The sequence below is a fragment of the Tenebrio molitor genome, chromosome 3, assembly GCF_963966145.1.
Source record: "Tenebrio molitor chromosome 3, icTenMoli1.1, whole genome shotgun sequence".
Taxonomy (NCBI): Eukaryota; Metazoa; Arthropoda; class Insecta; order Coleoptera; family Tenebrionidae; genus Tenebrio; species Tenebrio molitor.
This window is the reverse complement of record NC_091048.1, coordinates 5,147,598-5,170,900: the sequence shown is the minus strand read 5'-3', so window position 1 is coordinate 5,170,900 and position 23,303 is coordinate 5,147,598. Positions and strand designations below refer to the sequence as shown.

General features: G+C 36.7%; 5 long non-coding RNA genes across 8 annotated transcripts; 2 read left to right on the top strand and 3 right to left on the bottom strand.

Annotated features, from left to right (window-relative positions):
- The first annotated feature begins 2,729 nt into the window (after positions 1-2,729).
- Positions 2,730-5,739, top strand: LOC138126083 (uncharacterized). The gene is made up of 2 exons (XR_011157614.1): positions 2,730-3,028; positions 3,153-5,739. It is a non-coding gene; the product is annotated as an uncharacterized lncRNA (long non-coding RNA).
- Positions 4,345-6,657, bottom strand: LOC138126082 (uncharacterized). 3 transcript variants are annotated; one of them, XR_011157611.1, is made up of 3 exons: positions 6,534-6,657; positions 5,631-6,442; positions 4,345-5,580 (listed from the first exon to the last, which is right to left on the bottom strand). It is a non-coding gene; the product is annotated as an uncharacterized lncRNA (long non-coding RNA). The 3 variants fall into 3 exon arrangements; XR_011157613.1 differs by lacking the exon at positions 6,534-6,657 and having other exon boundaries at positions 4,345-5,009; positions 5,063-5,580; positions 5,631-5,897; XR_011157612.1 differs by lacking the exon at positions 6,534-6,657 and having other exon boundaries at positions 4,345-5,480; positions 5,631-5,773.
- Positions 6,658-14,244: 7,587 nt separating this feature from the next.
- LOC138125608 (uncharacterized) lies at positions 14,245-15,123 on the top strand. The gene is made up of 2 exons (XR_011157493.1): positions 14,245-14,462; positions 14,580-15,123. It is a non-coding gene; the product is annotated as an uncharacterized lncRNA (long non-coding RNA).
- On the bottom strand, positions 14,805-16,038 carry LOC138125607 (uncharacterized). Of its 2 annotated transcripts, none has more exons than XR_011157491.1 (2): positions 14,972-16,038; positions 14,805-14,920 (listed from the first exon to the last, which is right to left on the bottom strand). It is a non-coding gene; the product is annotated as an uncharacterized lncRNA (long non-coding RNA). The 2 variants fall into 2 exon arrangements; XR_011157492.1 differs by having other exon boundaries at positions 14,979-16,038.
- A 1,106-nt stretch (positions 16,039-17,144) lies between these two features.
- Positions 17,145-18,867, bottom strand: LOC138127425 (uncharacterized). Its single transcript, XR_011158227.1, has 3 exons — positions 18,246-18,867; positions 18,058-18,190; positions 17,145-18,002 (listed from the first exon to the last, which is right to left on the bottom strand). It is a non-coding gene; the product is annotated as an uncharacterized lncRNA (long non-coding RNA).
- Positions 18,868-23,303: the final 4,436 nt, after the last annotated feature.

Sequence of the window (23,303 nt, the reverse complement as noted above, 5' to 3'; positions counted from 1 at the left end):
TTGTTTCACCTAGCATAAGTTCACTGTTACCATCAAACGTTATTTAACTTCCATTGTATTCAGCTTTGTTTTTTTTTCCGTTCTATTGTATCATTATTGTATTATACCCATATCATCGTCTAACATTAAGTATAACATTGTAATTAGAATAATCCCAGCGCTGAAAAGGCCTTAAGCCTCAGCAGCGCCCCCTTGTAAAAAATTTGCCATAGCCCTAAGAACGAATGAAATGTAATAAATAAGCAAAGAAATAAATGAAGTTGAATCTGAAAAAAAAAAAATCTGAGAATTTAGAGACTTGTAAATAGAGATTCGTAGAAGCCACACGTCTTTTATTCAGTCATTGATTCGTTCTCTGTTTATCAGTTACTTATTCAAAAACGCTTGAACATAATTCAAAAACGAATAATTTTCTTTTGATGCGAATTTCGTAAATTTCTTTGAATTAATTGTGAATTATGAACGTGTTCGAAAAAATAGTTATTTTTATATTAAGTGCGTGAAGAGAGTGTTTTTTGTGCATGAAAAGGTCTTTTACGCCGAGACGAAGGTCGAGGCAGTATAAGCCTTTGAATGCACAAAAACATCTTCACGCACGAAATATAAACAATATTTTTTCTATAATTGATTCAAAAAATTGAAATTAAAAATTCAAATTTTTGAAGGAACTCTGAAGTTTCAATGCAGTGACCATGTTGCTAGGTAACTAATAAAATACAGTGCGTGAAGTGAAACACAGAAATAGTCGTGTGCGTGAAATCGCATTTCACACACTGTTTTGTATCGTTTCTATGGTTTCGATCTTACTAACAATGCAAAAAGAAATACACGTTAGAAAATGACCCACTTCAGGCACCGATAACTATGCGTGAATTTCAATTTTTTGAATCAATAATAGAAAAAATATATTTTTTTTTTGCTCAAAATCGATTTTTTAAATTGTATGGCTCTGAATTAAGTGATAAGTGTTAATTGATTACACACATTTGAAGTCTTATTTTATCTTGTTTTAGATATTTTAAGATAGCACCCTAAATTTTCACATTCGACTATACAAATCCTATACCGTTGGAAAGATTGTCAAAAAAGTTTTCGACCAGTGCAATAATAAATGCGGTGTGCCATTTGAAAAAAATGAGTTTTTGACATTTTTAGTTTGTTATTTTTAAAAAATCGCAGTAGGCACATGCGATTAAGCATGTTATTGAGTAAACACTTAGCAGATGCGGCAAACATTCAGTAATCAAACAGCGTCAATTATTTTAATTTATGTGTAACTATTTGGAAGGTACGAATTTTCGAAGGGACCCCTGCAATTCGGAATTCTGGTAAAAAAAGCGCCACTGATCAAAAACGATGGCAGATAAGTAAAAACGACCTTGTAGATTTGATTCACAAATTAGTATAGAATCCAAAAATGAAATCAAACTGGGTAGGTTCCATTTAAAAAAACATAACTTTAGTGTTTTTATAATATTGGGACAGCCTGTATGTATACCGCAATATTTTCCGAATATGTAGTAGAAGCGTAGCTATCATCTAGAAAAAAGAGAAAGTGGATACCTTTAATAACAAACAAGTTATGGAGCTTTTTCGCAATTCTGGGACACCTGTATATAACGGGTGACTATTAAAATTTTCACTTAGGGTTGGCTATGGATCATTCTTTGTTTTCCATTGCACCTTAGACACTGACAAGTTTGACACGTCAATAAATGTTTTTTCTCTTAATTTGGTTATGTTTCAATTGTACTGACTGACATTTGTCGTTCGTTCTTGCGTGTGTCTAAAGTAACAGAAAAAATAAAAACTCGTTCAAAGCCAACTCCAAGTGAAAATTTTAATTGTCACCCGTTATATTTAGCTCTGCGAGCCAAGTAGGCTCATGGCTTGGTTGCATTTTCTTCTTCATTCTGCTCTATTGACTGTTTGTCCTCTCCAGTCCACCATTTCCACTTCTTTCAGGTTTCCTTCCACCATTTGTATCCAGTGTGATCTGGGTCTGCCTCTTTTTCTCCTTCCAATAATTCCCCTCATCAAAGCTTGTTTGGTCGGTACGTTATCGTTTAATCTTGTAATATGACCTAACCACCTCATCCTTTGCACCCTTGCTACACTACTTATCTATTGACGGTTCGCCATACAGTTCCAATATTTCTTTGTTTGTTCTTCTTCCTCATATTTATCCTATCTTTTTCCCTCCGTATATTTTCCTTAGTACATTTTTTATTATTTATACTATCGCGTACTTCAATATCACATGGTCTTTTTACAATTTAACAAAGGTTCAATGTCAGTACTCAGAAGAAGAAGAAGAAGAAGAAGAAGAAGAACTTTATTATTATTGTCTCGATACAATATACTTTTACATTATGTACCATTATTCATTTACAACTATACTCTAAGATTGCATGTATCTGGATAATTGTCTTTTAAACTCACCTACATTGCCTAACATTTTCAAATTCATCGGTAATTCATAGTATTCTTTCATTCCTTTATAGAAAATTGAGTTCATTGTTCGGCTCAACATGACTTTAGTTATGTTTAAATCAGGCTTGTCTCTAGTTGAGTACCGATGAACTTGATAATTGAATTTAATAAGACATTTAAAGTATACCGGTAACATGTTATGTACCATCTTAAACATAAAAATCATTGTCATATAATGTAATCTTTGTTCCACTGACATCCACTGTAGAGTGTTGAGCATGAGTCCAATAGGTGTATATTTATCAAGGCCATCTGAATCAAAAAGCTACGCTTATAAGGCCGTTTCAATTTTCGAGTTTTCCATATAAACTTTGTTTCTGTGACATTTCGGGCGGCAGAACCTTTTTGCGCTCCATCTACCGATTTCGAACGCAATCGATTGAGACTTTTTACTTTGAGGTTAAGTGCTTAAAACGTCAATTAAAACATGAATGCAATAAAATATCCAAGATCCGAGCTTATTTTGGATACATTCTGGACTAGCAAAATACTAATAAATTAGAATTGCAAAAAAAACATGAAATCATAACACAAGGTAGGTTAAAACAATTTATAACTTTAATATTTTTCTGCAAAGGAGTTTGTTCTGGATTGCACATTTCTCCTTTAATAAATCTGTTTTTTCTTGACAAATTTGTATTATCTAAAACTGGTTTCAGCGTTGCGGTTATTATCAGCTCGCAGATCTGATTTTTATGTACCAGACAAAATGAAAGTATTGGAATTTCTAGCAAATGAGGGCCCATTATCTCAACCATTTGGTGGCATATACTCCGCAGAAATACTATTTACTTGAATTCATTTGGACGTCATTGGAACAGTTGGAATGGTGAAAGACTTTACAGGATTTTGGGGTACAGAAATTTCAACCGGAGTTTCAGTGGGCAAAGTCTAAAAAACAAAAACATTAATAAGATGACAGTAATTAATAACTGGAGGTCGAAAAATGAGAAGAGGAAGTTTTCTCATATTTCGTGGTTGACTTCACTTCTATGTATATTTCATGTAGCAATAAACACCACAACCCTTTTTTAATTATAGATACTTACAAAAATAGAAGGACAAGGAACAGCATCTTTACATAAGCGTCGTCTTTTGGGGTTTGTAATTATAAAGTCTTGTTGAAAATGCTGCTCACAAATTTCTGAGTAATCCGTAATTTTTGTAGTCTTTTATATTACAAATACAAATTAAAAGGTTGTGCTTATCATTGTCTCCATAAATTTGCTTCCCGCAAAACGTTTCAAAAGCTTCGAACCATTTTCGTCTTTGTTTCATATTGCTGCGAATTTCAAATAAGCGAACATCTTTTGCCCCACAAATGAAACACGCTTTTACCATTTCATGTAAAATAGAAGGGTAATATTTTAAATTGCCGCCAATATTGTAGCTTTGATTCGTTAATCGGCCACCGAGGGCGCGCAATAAGGTTCTGCCTTCTTTTGTTTTATGGCCACTCTGCAGAAACAATTATTATGTACATTGAAACGGCCTTATAAGCGTAGCTTTTTGATTCAGATGGCCTTGATATTTATTAATAATTACCATGACCAACTTCATTCATATTCGCTTCGCTTCTATATGGCCGTCTCAATTTAGCGAAAATTTGTTCCTGCAAAGTAGTCCATGAAACGTGCATCATGTGTCGCCATCTTCCGTCAAGTTGACAACTTATTCATTCTAAAGTTTAAATAAATTCGGGACTGTTAAGTTGTTTTTTTAACAAAATGGGCAGAAAGTGTTTTATTTGTGGAAATTTGAAACCTTTTTTCCAATTTCCAAGCGATCCCGATCAGAGAAACAAATTGTTAGTCTCTTAAAAGATTTTGTAGTATTTTTTGAATAATAAAATTTCTTATAGAAGGTAATTTATTAAATGGTATTATAAATCTCAACAAAATTACAGATCATCTTCAAAAAAAGTGACACTCACTAAAGATGCTGTCCCATTCGTATTTGTAGGAATTCAGATCTCAAATGTACAACATGCAAAATGTTTTCTTTAGTTATTTTAGAACCCTGTTGTTGTTTGTACGAATTCATATCCTGACCGTCCCTAGATGAAAATGAACCTGCTTCTTCCCTGCAAAACAATACATATACAATACATATTTGTCAAAGTGATCTTTTATGTCACTTTTATCCACCACCATATTAGGATCTTTGTTAAGATTAATAGCCCTTCAAAATCGGAGTCAATTGCTGTATCCCAGTGATTCATTTGTAGGCATTATTGAGAATTGCGAATATAGTACAAAAACTGTTAGGTACCATTTCTACAATATGAGAAACCATGTATTCATTTGCATGACTTGCTGTATGATCACCTCCTTCAAAATTCAGAGTTTTCCTGTGCAGACCATAAAGCTGCATTATGCAATGTTATTATTAAAATGGCTGCGAAAGCAGTCCTTAGTAATATTTGTGTAGAATAAATGGATTCTTTGAAGACTAAGCTTGAACTATTAAACAAATTCTTCATTGTGGAATTGTAAAAGCATCTTCATCAGCAAATACTGCTCAAAACATTAATTTCATTAGTCAAGCAAAGATTCCTTCTAAAACTTACGGAGAATGTGTGACTACAAATATTGAAGAACTAATATTGCTTATTGATGTTAGAACCAGCATACACAGTCTCAGCCAAAATATTACACCTGCAAGTAATATTTTTTCTGCATCAGTAGCATTTCTCTCAGGATACATAAGAAGTTAGAAGATCAATTTCACTGTGATGAATGTCTTGTTCCACTCTTATCTACCACCATACCAGGACCATTATTAAGATTAATAGCCCTTCAAGATCGGGGTCGATTGATATATCCCAATAATGCATTTGTGGGCATTATTCAAAGAATTGCAAATATAGCACAAAAACTGTTACCATTTTTACAGTATGAGAAACCATGTCTTCAGTTGCATGACTTGCTATATGATCACCTCTTTCAAAATTCTGTGTTTTCCTGTTCACAACACAAAGCTGCAGTCTGCAAGATTATTATTAAAACGGCTGTGAAACCAGTCCTCAATAATATTTGTGTAGAAAAAACGGATTCTTTGAAGACTCTGAGCTTAAACAGTAAACCACTGAACCGAAAAGTGTTGAAGTTATAAATGGTTATAAATTTTGCTCTTACCTTTAAAAATGTGTTTTGTTAGTGTTGTCATCTAGGTAGTTAAATTAAACCAAACATTTTCGTCTTCGTGTTTTCGTTAAATGGGCTAATAACAGTAATAACATAAAAATGAGGTCATTGACCTTGATGTTAATGTCAAATTCATAATTTGTAGTTTGGTTGTTTGTTGAGTGGAGGTCGCTAGTAGATGTCCATCAAACGGGAACATTTGATTGCATGTAAAATTCAAAATTGAGACGGCCATATAGAAGCGAAGCGGATATGAATGAAGTTGGTCATGTAATTACATTTATAGTGTGTTTTTTAAGAACGAAGTAGGTGGCATCAGCATCGGCCGCCCCATTTACACAATACAATTCTTAGAATTGTGTAAAATTGGTTGTCTATAGTAGAGGGGTAATTTTAAAAACGAAGAAAATTTTAATGTTATTTGTTTTTTGGCATTTTATTATAAATTATTGTCTACAAATTCAATTAAGAACAAAAACAACATTCGATGAATCTTACGTTTACTTGAAAATTAAACAAGAACATAAAAAAGGACTTAAATTTTCTTTTGGAATACATAATAAACTAAACAACAACATAATCCTTTGTTACAAATGCAGTGAAAACTTGCATTCATTAGAAGTGGTCGAAGATAATAATCCACAACTTATTCAGTGGAAAAATACACCATCAAGTTGAATTACCTACGTAATCAGTAAGGACATCGTTCTCGGTCGAAACATCTCCTGTTTCTAATTCCCACTCAAGATCATCTGATTCGTCACTCGAGCCTGTGTTGACGGTGAATTCCAATTCCCTTTCGTCTGCAATATTATCTAATTGATACATGTCTTCTTCTTGACGAAGTACATGACATGACCTATGTAATTTTGCCACTTTTGGGCTGTTACCTACCTCTGCCAGACCTTCATCAAAAAGTATTTTGCGATTCCTTTTACTTGGTGGCGATTTCACTGCATGAGTTTCTTCCATTTCCTTAATGGTTTGCCAAACTAATGTCAGACCAATTCCCGCTGCTTCAGACACCCGTTTTACCATTTCTGTTTTGGAGAGCGCTTCATTCTACTCTCTAATTTTCGCGTAGATATTATGTATCATTATTTTCTGACCACTACTAACTGGCTTTCCCCTCGATTTTTTTTTACAACAGAACCAGGTTGTTGTTCTGCCATTATGCTACACCAAAATACTGAAATCGTGCACCAACAAACGACACTTTAACTTTGTGCACGAGAATTTGACGGTGACGCAAAAATTATGACATATTTCAAAAATAATGTCAAAGATTAGATATTTTAAAAAATAATTTGGTAATTATAGTTCAATGTAAATAAGGCTTGTCACGTGGTGCAAAATAGAGTAATCTGATTTGTCAATTTTAGTCCCGATCTCCCGCAACGCTTCGTTCTTAAAAAAATAGACTATAAGTATTATTCTCATGCCTCTATTCTGTAATTTTTGTAATACACCAGTTTTTGTTTTATCCATTAGATACAAAACAGAGGCACAAAAATCAAAGTGTGGTAAAATTATTGATTTATACAGGTGTCCCAGAACTCGCGGATGAAACTTACAGGGCGTTTTCCTTGGTATCTCATATGTACAATTACGGCCACGGAATTTTGGCCGTCACTTGTCATTCCATTGACATGAGATGTAAAGCGGCCCTTACTAATTCGTAACCTCACTTTCTACTATTACAAGACTTGTCATTTGGATGCTGACTGACTTGTAAGAAAACGCGCTTCCTGATTTCGTACAATTTTGGAACAGGGATACTATTTGCACTTTATTGAAATAGGGTATTGGTAGCATGTTCGCAATTACGAATGAAGTATGACATAGACAAATTTTTGGATGTCAATTCCAAAAGTCAATCATAATGACAATAAAGCGTGGACTACATCAATTTTTTTTAATTGACATGAAAGTGACGGCCAAAATTCCGTGGCCGCAATTGTACTGTCGCGGGCAAAGAATAGTGGTACAGTATATTACTATAGAAACTTTATTTTGATTGTGTTTTGAAGTGTCTATCGTAATATACTGTACCAGTATTCTTTTTCCGCGATTGTACTTACATATGACAGAGAAAAAAGGGAGCCTTAGGGCGAATATATTAACGTGTAATTTGAAGAAAAAAAGTCCTATCTCAAATGATAACGGCGAAAAGACATTCTGAAGTTGACCAATCAGAGTTGAGCACCATTAAGGTGGAATAATCGCAATTTTGCGTTGCCTAGGTTTCCTTTTTATCCGTAAATCTCTATAATTCTGTCCATTAGATTTGGTCCACTACATTTATTAGAATGATTGTTTACGTCAGTTTGACATTTGTTATACAATTTCGCTGCGATATTTAATTCAAGTGTATCATTTAACATGTATTCTTCCTCTGAGTACGTAGATATGATTCTTACTTTTGCACGATGTGGGAACAATGCACGTGAAGCAGTAAGGTTGTACCGTGAACAATTTCCGCAAAGACAAATTAACAATTCAAAAGGTTCAAAATGTAATGGCAAGAAGTGAAATGAAAGGAAATGAAGTCCAGAAGTAATCCAAAATGACACGCTGAAGGCGCTTAAGCAACTAGTAAAATTTTCAAAAAGTGCCGGTTCTACCAGGCTATACTCAAGTTTAAACAATTTAATGAATTTAAAATAGAAACATCCCTTACGCCGGGTCTGAGGCTTGAAATCCAATTGGAGAGTCCCGGGAAGAGTGAGCTGGAGGAAGGTCCTCCGAGTCCCTCTTCCGCCGCTGGTCTATCACGCCGTCCGTATCCTCGGAAAGTCCTCGGGTCCTTCCTCCCCTCGACCTTTCCTAAGAATAAGCGAAAGTAAGTGAGAGTTAGCCCCGGTGAAAAAAAAAGATAATGAAAAGTGATAAAAACCCTCCGAGAGCCAGCTGGCGCGTCGTTTCTGGCGACGTCACTTCAGGTCTGATAGCGCGAACTATATAAAAGAAATGCCAAAATGGCGGACAGAGGAAAAACTCTGAAGGACCTTGCCAGATACGAGTTGCTCCTGGACTCGGGTTCCTCGGCCAGGGACAGTCCGGTGTGAGATCCTGCTCTCTGGTGGGATCCTGGGGGATGACGCCGGCCCAACAGGGTGGCGAAAATGATCCGCTGACGCGTAGGGTCGATGACCCTCGTGAAGGAAGCCTAAATCCGCCGCAACGTACGGTTGGAGCTCCTCTTGAACGATTTCCCAGCCGCTTCGGTCTTCCTCCACGGGTTCGCCAGCACCTGTTGCACTGAGAAAACACCCCCTAATCTCCCCCTTTGAGCACAAACACTCACACACGGATCGGTCGTAAACCTCTAACGAGAACTAGTCGAGAACCTCTAAAATGGCGTCAGTTCCACCTTTATATCTTTTCCCCTCCTCTCGCAAATTTGTCGCGGCCGGCACCGGAAGTCGGGGTCCGAGAGCCCGTTCTGGAACGTTCGCGAACCTTCTAGCATTTACGATTTGCCGCGAAATTTAAATCGTAACAGTACCTATATTTTTTATTAAAACAAAAAAACCGGGCGGTTAAAAAATAAAATGTCCATTGAACTTAAAATAAAATTTCATCGTTTGGTAAATGCCCCTGGCAGTTATATTCGGAAGTATAAAATCTCAAATCATTGAATGATCGAACTCTACTTGCTGCGACGTACAATTGAAAACTGGGTGCCTCAATAAAATTGCAATTTTTTCGAATGTTTGTTTTTGAGACTTATTTATTGTCATCGCAAATGCAGCTATAATTGGGTATTGACTTCTTTGACAATTAAATGGTAAAATAGTACCTGAATACGTTAAATTTATACGTGGAATCAAAATTCTCTTATTGCGTTCGGTTCCAATTAAATCTTCGGAATCAATAGCATTGCGATGCATAAACTTGATGCGTATTCTTGTTCCATAGACTAATGCTTCCTTTGCATTTCTGATCAGTAAAACGTGCAATTAACTTTCAATACTAACTTATGTGGTGGCAAACCACTGATAGTCAAAGAATTTTGTGTTTCACTCCGAAGAGTGTTTTTATGAATAATCTAAATAAACTCCCTCTTGGAGTGGATTTCACTGCGGGGGGATTAAATCAATTACAAATCATCCACTCCGCATTCGCTCCAAATTCACTCCGCATTTACCCCGCTAATTGTTTACAGTGTATGAACGTAAACAATGAATGTTTTGATATTTGTAACTCACAGGTCTCCCCGAAAAAGAAGATGAGTTCATAACTCCTTTATTTATCAGAGGATTTTAATTATATATACACCAAATTAAATGGCTCTAAATAGGCTACTAAAGGCCCTAATAAATTCACATATAGATCCAAGGGCTTCAGGGCTAAACTGCCAAAATATTTTTTTCAAATGCGAACACATAATTTTTTTAACAGGTAGTGTTTTTTTTTTTTTCTTATATTAGGTTACACATGTCATACATTATTGTTTTCAGAATAAAAATCTCTATCAGAATTACTAAAAAAAAGTATGTGCCCCTATTTGAAAAAAATATTTTGACAGTTTAACCTTGAAGCACTTTGGGTTTACGTGAATTTAGTACGTCATTTTGTAGCTTATTCACAACCATTTAATTTAGTGTATATGTTACGCCCAAACATCGAAAGCGCCCAGTGAGCGAAAAAAACAGCCACAACGCGTTGCGAACCGTGCTGAACGACCAAATACCGAAATCTGATCATTTTTCGCATTGTGGTCGTTCTTTCTGACCACAACGCGTTCTGGATTATTTACGACGCTCATAAACCGATCTTTCTTGTTCAGACTAGTCACTAGTCAGTGTTTTGACGACTGCGTTTGAGTAAAGTTCTATTTGTTGATGAGCGAAATCAAGTAAAATTTTGAAGTGTGAAGTGTGTGAAGTTAGCGGAAAACAATATGAGGGAAGCATTTAATGAAAAAATTAAAAATATCGTTGATAATAGCAACGAGCGAAGTGATTATTTTACGAATGAACGGTATGAAGAAATCGTCGATGAGGTGAATGAAGCAAAACGTTTGAAAAAAAATGTCATTGTCATCCAAACAGTATAGAAGGCTGAAGAGGTACGATATAATAATAATTGGGGCATATGAAAAATTAATTGAAAAGACCAGAGAAACACAAGATGAACATTTTCGATATTTTTATAAAACGGATGATCTTTTTGAGATTATTGAATCTGCTCACATAGCAACTGGACATAAACGAACAAGAGGTACTTACCTAAACACTATTATTATAAAATATACCTAATGAATTATTTCTTTTAGTTATGGAGGCTGAAATTAACAAAAAATACTGCAACGTCACTAGAACAGCTATACAGATCTATTTGTCTCTCTGCGAGCAATGTCAAGGAAAGAAGAAAATGAAGAAGAAGGGGTTAGTTGTTGCACCAATCCTATCAAATCAAATGAATTCCCGATGTCAAATAGACTTGATCGATATGCAGACCGAGCCAGACCGAGACTATCGCTTCATATTGAACTATCAGGATCATCTTACCAAATTTACAATTCTAAAACCACTTAAAACGAAAACAGCTGAAGAAGTCGCATATAATGTAATGGACATATTTTGCATTTTCGGTGCTCCATTTATACTTCAAAGCGACAACGGAAGAGAGTTTTCTAATAAAATAATAGAAGCTTTTAAGGATCTGTGGCCAGGTCTCAAACTTGTACACGGTAAGCCCCGCCATTCACAAAGCCAAGGATCGGTAGAACGATCCAATCAGGACGTGAGAGATATGTTGGTGGCATGGATGCTTGACAATAAAACCAAACAATGGTCAGAGGGTTTACGGTTAATTCAAAGCAAAAAAAAATCGTGCCCTGCATGAAGGAATTAAAAAAAGTCCTTACGAGGCAATGTTTGGTAGCAAGCAAAGAATCGGTCTGGCAGGTTCTTCCCTGGAAAGGGAAACATATGAAATTTTGGAAAGCGAAGAAGATTTAGAAAGAATCTTGGATGGGATGGTATCCGGAACAGACCAGGAAAGGGAAGAAAATGTGGAAATGGAAGAAAATATGGAAAGAGATGAAAATGTCGAGAGGGAAGAAAATGTAATCAGTGCAGGAGCCAGTGCGGTAGCATGTTCCATTTGCGAAGATTTTGGAATCATTCATCCATGTAAAAAATGCGGTTTAAAAGTTCACATGAAGTGTGGTGTTGCAATTGAAGGTCAAGTTGTATGCAGCCTTTGCAGCAGACGTGATGCAATCTTAGAGCAACGCGAAAATGCTAAAGTCGGATTGATGAAGCAAGCTGAAAAAATGTTAGCTTTGTCCCGTGAAAAACTACCTCCTGCTGAGGTCGGTCAAAATGTCGTAGTGAAAGTTCCGGATGTCGACAGAGGACGGCTTGCCCCTAGAAGTGTTGTAGCTGTAGTTCTAAGCGTTAATGAATCCAGCTTGTACAAGTTGGGAACCAAAGAAGGAGTGCTGGAAAGACTTGAATTCACTTTCGCGGATTCTAATTTTATAAACTCATCGGATGTTCCGAGTTCTTCATTAAATTTGAGAAAAGCTTCAGCACTTTCGTCTGGGTCAAAACAAGGATTTGTCATGTGCCATTGCAAATGTTATTGTAACACTAAAAAGTGCAACTGTAGGGCCAATGAGGTATTGTGCAATTCTAAATGCCACAATAGTAGTGCCTGCAAGAACAAATGAATACCAATTTTCAATTTTACTTCTTAACTACCTGCTGTTCATTTATTTAGTGTTCCATTTTTTATAGTTTCCTGTTAAAATAAACATATTTAAACAAAAATATTTTCAATTATTATTTTTGTCAATCTATGTAGTTAAATTTCAAAAGCACGATCGGTTTATGAGCGTTGTGAATAATCCAGAACGCGTTGTGGCCGTTTCAGCATTAACTACAACGCGTCGTGGTCAGAAAAAACGACCACAACGCGAAAAATGATCAGATTTCGATATTTGTTCGTTCAGCACCGTCCGCAACGCGTTGTGGATGTTTTTTTCGCTCACTGAGCGGTTTCGATGTTTGGGCGTAACACTTACAAAAATTATAATTTTTGAAGTTTGCCCTAATTTTCCGACTTTCCTTTGTAATTCTCCCGATTTTTTTTTAACAAAAGGAACATTAAATTGTAAAAAATTAAAAATATTGAGCTAAGAATTTGTTTTAGTATTTTTTTGTAGGTACATAATATACCTACAATTTGATCGTATAGGACATTTTTCTGACTTTGAAGGTCCTACTAATAAAACTATAATATTCACCAAATACAGGGTGCAGCATTGTGTAGTTGTATTGTAACGAAGTTACTAAGAAACGCTCCCGGTGGCGGAAAAATTCCGCTCTTTCGCCGAGCCAGTGCAGAAAATTAGCGCGGAACCAACTGCACGAACCGCGTCGACCGAATCCGCTCCGGAACCCGTGTTTCTTCCGGCCGACAGCACCCGAACTCCGCGCTGAGCCGAGCTCCCCCACCGCCCCAGCCGCGAGTCGCGGGCCGCGCGCAGTCCCACCGTGGCAATAAAAGGACCGCGCCGAGCCTGCAGAGCTCATTCTCATTCCGATCCCGGTCCTCTTCCAGCTCCTAGCCTAGCTCCAGCACCGACTCCGACTCCGCTTCCGACCTAACCAACAACCCGCTTTCTCCGCTTTCCTGGCCCGTTCCCTCCCATTGCGAGGGAACCCCGGTTTTCCCGCTCTCTCCGCTTTCCTGGTCCGTTCCCTCCCATTGCGAGGGAACCCCGGCCTTCCCGCTTTCTCCTGGCCCGTTCCCTCCCATTGCGAGGGAACCCCGGCTTTCCCGCTTTCTCCGCTTTCCTGGCCCGTTCCCTCCCATTGCGAGGGAACCCCGGCTTTCCCGCTTTCCCCGTCTTCCTGGCCCGTTCCCTCCCATCGCGAGGGAACCCCGGCCCTCCCGTCCCCTTTCGCCCTCCCTTCCCTCCGACCGGAGCAGGAAGAGTCCGCAGCGTCCAGGTCCGACCGGAAAGACAGAAGAGCCAGCAGAGTCCAGGTCCGACCGGAACAACAGTAAGTACCAGCCGCGCTCTCCTCCGACACCCGCCCGGAGCACTCCTCCAGCACACGGACATCGTCCCCGAAAGGTTCCGGCGCCACCAGGTACCTACGCCCCTTTTTTTGTGCATAGTCTGAATAAAGGCCCCCCCTTGGTGCGACACCTGTTTGTTTTACTACCCCTTTTCCGCGCCCTGACAGCCGACCCCCGGACACCGTACGCTCCGCAAAAGCTACCCCGGCCGTGTGGCGTCCCACCACAGCCGCAAAAAGGGACTGGCGCTCGAGGCATACCGCGACCGACCCGAACGGCGTCAAATCCCGTGACGTCACTGCCGCCAGTGAACGTCACAGTATTTTCCCAAAGTATTACGATTAAATCTGCATTTACTCCCTGCAGATGAGGGAATGAATTTTAGTTCGGAGTTTCTACCTGATTAGTCAAGAATTATGAATGAGACAAAAATGACCCTTATGGTAAAATATTTTTAAGGTAAAATTACAATGAAACGGTTGGTTTCATCTTGTGTCCCTTCGGTGAATAATTGAATATTATCGGTTTATTAGTCAAAAAAATTTTCTATAGATAAAGTATAGGATTATACAGGGTTATTATAAATGTTTGTAGTCAACGAGCCCATGAAAACAAATGAAATTTTTTCTTTTGCCGTTCCATAGTTCAATACGAAAATGATACGAAGTAGATTATTATTCTTGACATTAGGAGGTTATGTTTACCTTCAAAAAATTCTTTGAATTATTAACCACAACAGTGAAGATTCGTTTAAAGAGATTGTTCCAACGTTTTAATACCGTGAGTAACAGTGACTTAAATCCATCAAGACGGGATTTGTTATCAAAGTGAACTTTAAAGTTCATATGGTTCAATCCATCTCATACGGACAATAAAATTTAATTTTCTCTATTTCAGTTTTGTAAACTTATCCACTGGTGTTTAACCACAGGTGTGTAGAACTGAATTGTTGCTGTTAAATTATTCAATGGGTACTGAATCATTTTTGTTTTAAAAGTTTCGAGGAAACAATGTTAAGTACCACAAGATTCCAAAACTGTTGATGGAAAATGAGAAAATTAAATCATTGTAAATAGACATTTTATTTATGTGTTATATGGTAACAAATTAAAGCTATTTAACTGTCCAGCAAGGTTTTATTGTTGTTAATGTGCATTAAATGATTTCCAATGTTATAATGTGGAGGAGCAGGATACACAAGATGGGCGACGTCAGACAGGGGCATGTGTTGATCCAATCTGGAATAGTTGTTAATGAAATCAGCAACAAATATGGAAGAGGAGGTATACTTATTACTTCTAACGTCTCCCTGAGTACAATCAGGTTATGAACTTACAGCAGGACCACAAGGGCGTAGTAAAGGGGGAGGCCAGGTGGGCCCGGCCCACCCCAGAATCCTTCTGGCCCACTCCAGAATAAAAGTAAAACACATTAAAAACAAGATACATCTGCAATATATATATCTATCATCTGTCTGGTTTAAAGTCTGGCCCACCCCAGCAAAAAATCATTGCTACGCCCTTGCAGGACCATGCCTTGTTGGAAAAGAATGACAAATCCAAAGTTCTGTTATCATTTAGGTTGTTTAAAAACCAGCTGCAATATGCAACACGACGTGGATAATCTGCTGGTTTCAGTTCTTGAAACAATGACATTTTATAAGGGTGCAAATTTAATCTTTTCTTCACAATTTTCTGACATGTGCTCAGTGCTACACCTGACTGTGCTGACAGCAATGATGTTCTGGGATTTTGTTCCATTCTCTCTCTCAAAACTTCACCAACTTGAAGCCTTCTCGATGACTTTTCCTTTGAAGCATCTCTAGTTTTGTCTATTCACAATCCATCGAATGTGGGTCATTAAAGATTGTTCCTCTATCTCTAAATTAGGAAACTTTGCGAGATATTGATCCTTACATGATTGCATTCTGTTTTCATCTCGTACACCATTTTAATAAAATGAAATAATAATGAAAGTAGTCTGTTCCACGGTGTACCCCATTGCAATCCTAAAAATCCTTTTTATCCTAAAAAAATGTGTTTAGGAGAAACTGATAATTAGAAGAGAGAATTTGGAAGAGAACAGTTAACCTGAAAATAAATTTACTTGAAACTTACAGAATTTTACTAACCTAACCTTGATCACTGTTGTATACTCATCGTCGTCGTCTGTGGTCTTAACACTCTTACTCTTAACTTTTACTAAAGACTTATTTTGATTCGAAGGAAAAAAATGCGGTAATCAAGTGATTTGACATTAACAGCGACTTTTACCGTTTCAGTTGGTCAGGAGCTCACTCATACCAATATTCCACTAGATACAGTGCAGAATCGAAACAAGGCGGCACAAATTCATGGCCTACAAACATTTATAATAACCCTGTATTATGTACTCGCAAGTAACGATTTTTATTCTTTACTTATTCTGTACTTGCTCATGTAATAGTAATAGTATACTATTATTTCATACTAGAAGTCTGTTCTGTATCATAATTTTATTGCAAAAATAAAAAATCATATTATGTATTTTGTGAAAATCGCATCATCTTTTTTCCTGTGGTAATGGCCGTTGCTATTGTTTTTTACAATGAGTATTTCCTTCAATTGTTTAGCAACCAATTGCGTGACAAATATTGACCAATCAAAACGAGAAAACAAAAAATAACCCGATAAAATTTCTCTAAAATGCAATGTGCAATAATCTGATAAAAAATGCCGGTACCTGATTTTTTTTAAATTTAATTATTTTGAATAGAAGGATTGGAAATAATGCGTTTGTTTTCATTCTATTCAGGAAATAATCGGCCGTATACCTCTCGTGTAAATTTTTAATATCGGCAATTTTTTTGCTAATGAACTCAAACATCCATAAATTATTCGGTCGACTTCGTCTCGTGCTCTTATTTGCTAATAATTGGTCTTCTGACCTCATTTATGGATGTTTTCGTTCATTAGCAAAAAAATTTCCGATAAAAAATTTTGCACTTGGGATATAATATGTATGTGATTATTTCATTCATCATCATTTTCGACCAATCGTAAGGCTTTATTTTTTGAATTACAGCGATAATTTTTTATTGTCCTTCAAATGTTTTTTTTTTTAATTTTTAAGACAACGGCGAATACTAGTGTCACATTTTTTTATTTTTATATCAAATGTCAACATGAGTCGTCAACTTCTGACGAGCAACTTGCAACCATTTTAAAAAATGACATTCGTGGTTGCTAATCAACTTTCGTATTACAATTCGATCATTTCGAAGCACTCAAGTGAATGTTTTTCGACTTTTGCACTTTTCAATGTCAGATTTGATTTGTATAAATAAAACAGTCTCTGATACTGTTATAACTACCCTACCGGACTCAAATGGATAATGTAATCGAACATCTACCGGACAGTATAAAATAAAATATTTTTTAGTATACTGTGCTGGTAGTAGATGTCTACCTGCTCGACGACGAGTCCGGTAGACACATGTTTATGGTCTAGTCCGTTTTACTTTCCACCGCGGCCGGTAGCAAATGTCAAATAATTTGTCAGATTTATTGGTTTTTATTTACCTATATAAAAATTAAATGTACAATTACTTAGATTTTTGAAATGGTTTCCAGAGGCCAATAACAAATCTTCTGCTTTTTTCTCTTTACAAACTGGCAAGCTAGGTGTTCTTATCAAAGATGACGATGAACAACTCGTTGAAGCCAAAAATTGATCGTTCTTATTTTCTACCGAAGTTTCTACAGTTTCACAAGCTGTGTGTGGGGTACTAACACTGGATGTAGTTGTAAACTCTCGAGTTTCATTAAATGACCCCATAATTTTTTTTGCAATGTTAGTTTTCATTCGTGTTGATTGTTCCACATAGCCCCTTGCAACATTTACTGATTTCCATCCTCCATGCGTCATGAGCGTTCCTAAGTCTCCTCCTCCTTCCACTAAAAGAGAAGCGGATGAACGTCGGAAGCAATGTCCAGTGTACTGGTTGGTATCAGCGAGTCCTAAATATTCTGCAATTTTTCTAGGGGCATTTCCGACTGTATGCACTCCCACAACTTGTGCCACACACTTTTTATTTCTATATCCTATCAATAATCGCTTATTTGTAAGATAGGCAGGTCTCAGAGAGATGTATTTTCTGACTGTAACACAGGGATCGCATCCTTCTTCATCTTCGGTTATAACAAAACTACGACTAATTCCAGTTTTTGTTTTGGGAATGCACACCTTAATGAAATTATTGTGATCTTTAACGTCATCAATGATAAGATTGATTAGTTCATCCCGACGGCACCCTCCAAAGATACCAAGAATTAATATAACCTGAAATTTTGAAATAATGGCATCATAAAAGTTCTACATAGATTTTAATAATCACCTTCAAAAGTAGATAAGTGTCATCATCAGCTTGGTTCAGAAATCTGGTGACATCAAGGTGCGATAATATTTTTGATTTCTTTGTCATACAACCCGCAGTTTTTCGTTTTAAATATTGCTGCAATTCTCCATACCTATGGTTTAATATATAAATGTAATTATTTTAGGTTAAAAAATGATGAAACAAACCTTTTAATATCCACTTGTTCGTGTATTAATAAGCAGCTCCTTATCATCGAATAATAGGACCACAAGCATGAGGGTTTCGAATTCTGATATTGGTCTTCAAAAAAGGCAAGCATTACCCTTTCATCAATTCCAACAACTTTATTTCCTAGTCTCCAATTGCAAAACACCTTGTACTCTTTCAAATACCTTCCCGATGATTTTTGGGGCAATAAATTAGATCGCGCACTATCTACCTTCCTCAAAAGGTGGTCTGGGAAGAAAACTTGACCCTGCTTCGGTTCTTCTTTGTGAGAATTCATTTTATTGAAGGAAGTCAGCGCAAATGAAAAACCGCATAAAAAAACTTCGATGAACTGAATTTTGTTGAATCGTTTGTTATCATAGTAACAAGGCATAGCAATCTTTTTCAAAGCCAAATTTTTTTTATTCAAATTATTATCCCAAATGACCTATTTGCTGTTGAATAATAATTGTTTCAGTATACTAAAAAATCTTGTACGTCACACGACCGGTAGACGCATTATGGCCTCGCTAGTTTACAAGTCTCGCCCTATCGGGCTCGACCTGTAATTCACTAGCTCGTCCATAAAAACGTTACTACCGGTCTTGTAACGTAAATAGCTAAAAATCGTGAATTTTGACATGAAATAAAGGAAAAAATTGTGCTTATTTCATGGTGTATTATTACTGGAAATTATTATTGCACGTAAAAAAAAAGGATAGAGATTTGCATAATATTAAAATGGGTGATATGCCGATGTAATTTGTACCCTTGTATAGTCCCCTTTCCGTAAGCTGTTAGCTCAGGTAGCATGTAGGGTTGGTTGTCTACAACGTGAAATTTTAACGTTGAGAAATGACTTCATTTTTTTCGTTTTTTTCAACTAATATTCAAGTAGGAAACACCACTTTTCGTCTGCGTCACATTCATAACAATATCTAGTGAATGACGTGAGATATTTTCAATATCTCTTTTCATTTTGCCTACACAGCTTCCAAGCATGATCGCTGACGATAATTTTGGCAGTAAATTAAATACGAGTGGGTTAGGAACCCATTTCAAAATATCCCCGAAGATCTCTCAACTGCCGAAAAAGAAATCTTCACAGACTTCAGGGCAAATGGCGAAATAAAAAAAAACAATTTAGTAATAAATCACGCTTTGAATTTTGGGCAGGGGCGGATGATGAGTTTTCTGCACTGAAAACAAGAACATTTCGTATACAGGGTGTTTTGGCGTATACGGTAACAAACTTCTCCCGTGTAAAGAAATAGACAAAATAAAACTTTTATTCTATAGTATTTTCAACCAAGGAAGTCCGATATGTTGTAAAGCCATCAAGTATGGGCAAATTCCCATAAGCTGAATTTTGAAAACATTGTATACCTTATATTTTTAACAATAGAGTCCACTTTTCGTTGCTACGGATCTTACGGAGGGACTGCAGTTGAAGTTTGGCCATCGTGGGTGGGGTTGAAGCCAGGTACATTAGAAAGCGCCCCGAGTTATTTCAGCGGCACCCAACAGTAGATCACGTTGAAGTTTAAAAATTAAAATTTAAAGTAGTAAGTTTAATATAGGTTTTATTTGAATTTTATAAAAATTAATGACATTAATTTTCATCTTCGGAGTCCGAATAATACTCGTCGGAGTCTTCTTCTTCCAACGATATAACAAATGGACTTGACACTATCATCCACACACTATTTTCACCGTTATGACCATAAATTTATCTTTTCTTAAAATTAAATAATTAGGAAAAGATTAAGTTGATTTGAAAGCTTACTGTCTGGAAAAGAAATTTACCTTTTCTTAAAGGGTTTGGAAAAGATTAAATTAATCTGCCTTTTTCGGTAGTACAGGTTAAATTATTTAGGGAATGCTCAGCATCACAACACTACTGCAAGATGGCGATTTGGCTGAGGTCTGTATACAAAACACGAAACCATGGTCTCTGGATAGTGCTGGTAAAGAAACAATGGCAAAAATTAAAACCGAGTCGGCGTTTTGGACAGTTTTTGTGATTCTCAATTTAGAATTGGCACTAATAGCTGCAATTCTATTTGTTCTGCCTGTTACCCATGACGAAGATGTGTTTTTTGCAGTGTACTTCTTTGACAAATGTTTTTTTGAGTACGCTTCTCTTTTGAATTGGATTTATAGATCCACGTTTTTTATAGTAGCTTTTATGATGATGAATTGTTCCCATCTGTTTTTGTATAGTATATGTACAACAAATGATCTTTCAAATGTATTTACTTGTGACACATATTGCCAATCTCACTAACGTTGTTCAATATAACAGTGAAGATGATAGTTCTCTTCTTAAAAATGAACACTACCAATTGGAAGTTGAAAATAGAATTAAATTTTGTATCAAAAAACACGTGGAGCTAATAAGGTAAATATTTCTACAGCTGTGTAAATTACTGCAAAATTTGTTTCAGTGCCTCGTCTGCAGGAGTAAAAAAAATTCGAAAATGGATTCCTCTGTTTGCTCTCAATGGAATTCTTTTATTTATATGCTGTATTTTCTATTGTTTCTTGGTAAGTTGCATTTATTCTGACATAAGTGTCTATAAGCAAAGATTATTTTAGAACGAAGACAATCCGAAGGGAAAGATATTACAGAGTTGGTGCCATCTGTATTTAATTGTCGGCTTGGCCACATTTTGTTCGTTAATATTTATAGGACAGAGAGTGAAAAATGAGGTAGATACATCTGTTATTTTGTTTATGATAAATGTAGACTTATTTGATTACAGACAGACCTGTTACTTAGAATTAATACAGAAATACGGTGGACCAGTCTGAATCGAAAAAATTTAAATTTATTAATGATCATGTCAATAGTGTTCAAAAAACCGTTCACTCTTAAATTTTCAGATAATCTCATTATTAATTACGCCGTAGGACTTAAGGTTAGTATCGTTCTGTTTATACATGTATTTGTTTCACTAATTACCTTGTAGTGCCCCGATTCAAAATTCCATTTCACGGCTACCAAGTAGGCCTTGGTTCGTTTACCAAAAATGGAATCCAGTAGGCCATGGTCAAGAAGTGACTGAAGGGATGGTGGGAAAAAAAAAGCGCGCGCTGGCTTTCCACTCTCATCGGAGGCAAGACGTGTTTTGTGGGTGCAGAGTATTTTGTTTAAAAATCTCGTGTTTTTTTGCTACTGCCATCCGCTGTTGAATTAAACGCTTTTCATTCGCGAATTAACAGACGGAGTGTTTTCTCGTGAGATTTGGTGCAAATCAGTGATATTGAAGCTGTCCCATTTTGGCGCCACTTTTTCCCTTTGTCTCACGCGTTACACTAATCTTTGTTCGAGCCAGGACTGTGTTTTGTTGTTACAGGTATGTTTTGCAGGTAGAACAGCATTGTAAATATTAAATTCTGACGTGCTAAATTCACAAATTTGTTAAAATCATAATTTGTTCGTATCGGAAGAAAAGTTTGTGTCATGTAATTGGAAAAGCAGTTTAGAGTGACATCAGCGTTCGTTTCGTCACGGGTTGTAATAAATGTTCCGCACTTCGATAGACATTGATTGGTGATTGGGACTATGTAGATCACTGCACGTTGTAGTTTCGTTCGCTCAGCGTAATTTCTTTTCCTTTTTTTGTCCTCGTCCCCTCCGAATCTACGCGTGAGATTCACGTACACACATGGAAGTTGTGTGCCTCGTCCCCTCCGAACCTACGCGTGAGATTCACGTCCACACATGGAAGTTGTGTGTCCCGTCATCTCCCTTCCGACCGGCATGCGGATGTAGAAATAGGGCGCGGGGGTGTCGCATGCGTTAGAGGTTGTAGTAATGTTCACACATGTACTCTGTAGTTGTTGTCTCTCCATTTAAACGACTTGTGACGAAACCGCGCGTCCCCGTATCTCAACTGTACCGAAATGAAATATTTTATTGTAATTCGTGTTTAAGAAAAATTTGTTATGAAGTTTGAAAAGATTCCGCCTTTGGGATACCGTTTACGGGGGTTTTATCGGTCCCGTTTTGCAATAACCGCGTTTTATAATTTGTTTATTTTTGTGTTTTGTCGGGAAAAATTCGTTCATTCACCTTAATTCAAAAATCCACTTTGTCGGTTCGTTTGGCGTATGCGAGTGCAACGTGAGATTTGGCATTGTGTCTAATTTCTTGTTTGTCTTTATTTCTTTAAAAATTCACCGTTTGCTATTTCGATTTTGGTAAATTATGTATTTTGTGTTGCATCGTTTAATGCTGTTTATTTGTGTATACCTTTTATTTTGTTTTGTTGCCATCTTGCGTTGCTCGCTTCAAAAATTCAAAGTCATTGCGGATCAAATAATTAAATGAAATAAAAGTTTGGCGTCCCTCACATGTGTGTTTTATTTGCGGCACTCTTCCAACTGGAACCCTCATCGTTTGCATTCCGAACCTTTTTTCCGCCAAAAGAAAGACACAACGTAGGGCTCCTCCGATTCGATGACGATCACGACCACATTTGTTACCGTTTGCGCAGGTTCAAATATTTGGCGGAAAAAGTAATGTCTTCAAATCATTACAACCTTTTCAGATTGTTAAAGTGGTTTATACTGTGTTGTGTTTTCTCGTCCAGATGAAAAATTTTCTGCGTTAAGACTATACTGTGCGGACCAGGTTCCTGTATATTTTTTATTTGTATTACAAAATAAATATTACCAAATAAATGCAACATTCAAATCTGGCTTCATTACACAGAATACATTTCACCGTTTTAAATATCTATCCATCATAATTTGTTGTGTTAAGTAGAGCTTCAGACTGTATCGTTCCTCTCTTTATACTGCCTGCACATTATTCAATAGCAACTATAGTGAGTGCGATATTTTTGTGATTAGCCTTGGACAATTTAAGGGGAAGAATACGCCAGTGGTGAGAGCCAAATTAAGGCGATTTTTGTCGACAAATTGTGGCCAAACTAATCAATAAATTTTCCTGAAAAAAATATATGCCATAAAACTAGTGTAGATTGAAGGCTCTTGATATTCAAAATGTTCAAGACGGCCTTAGTTTTCCCAAAAAAAAATAAGAAAAC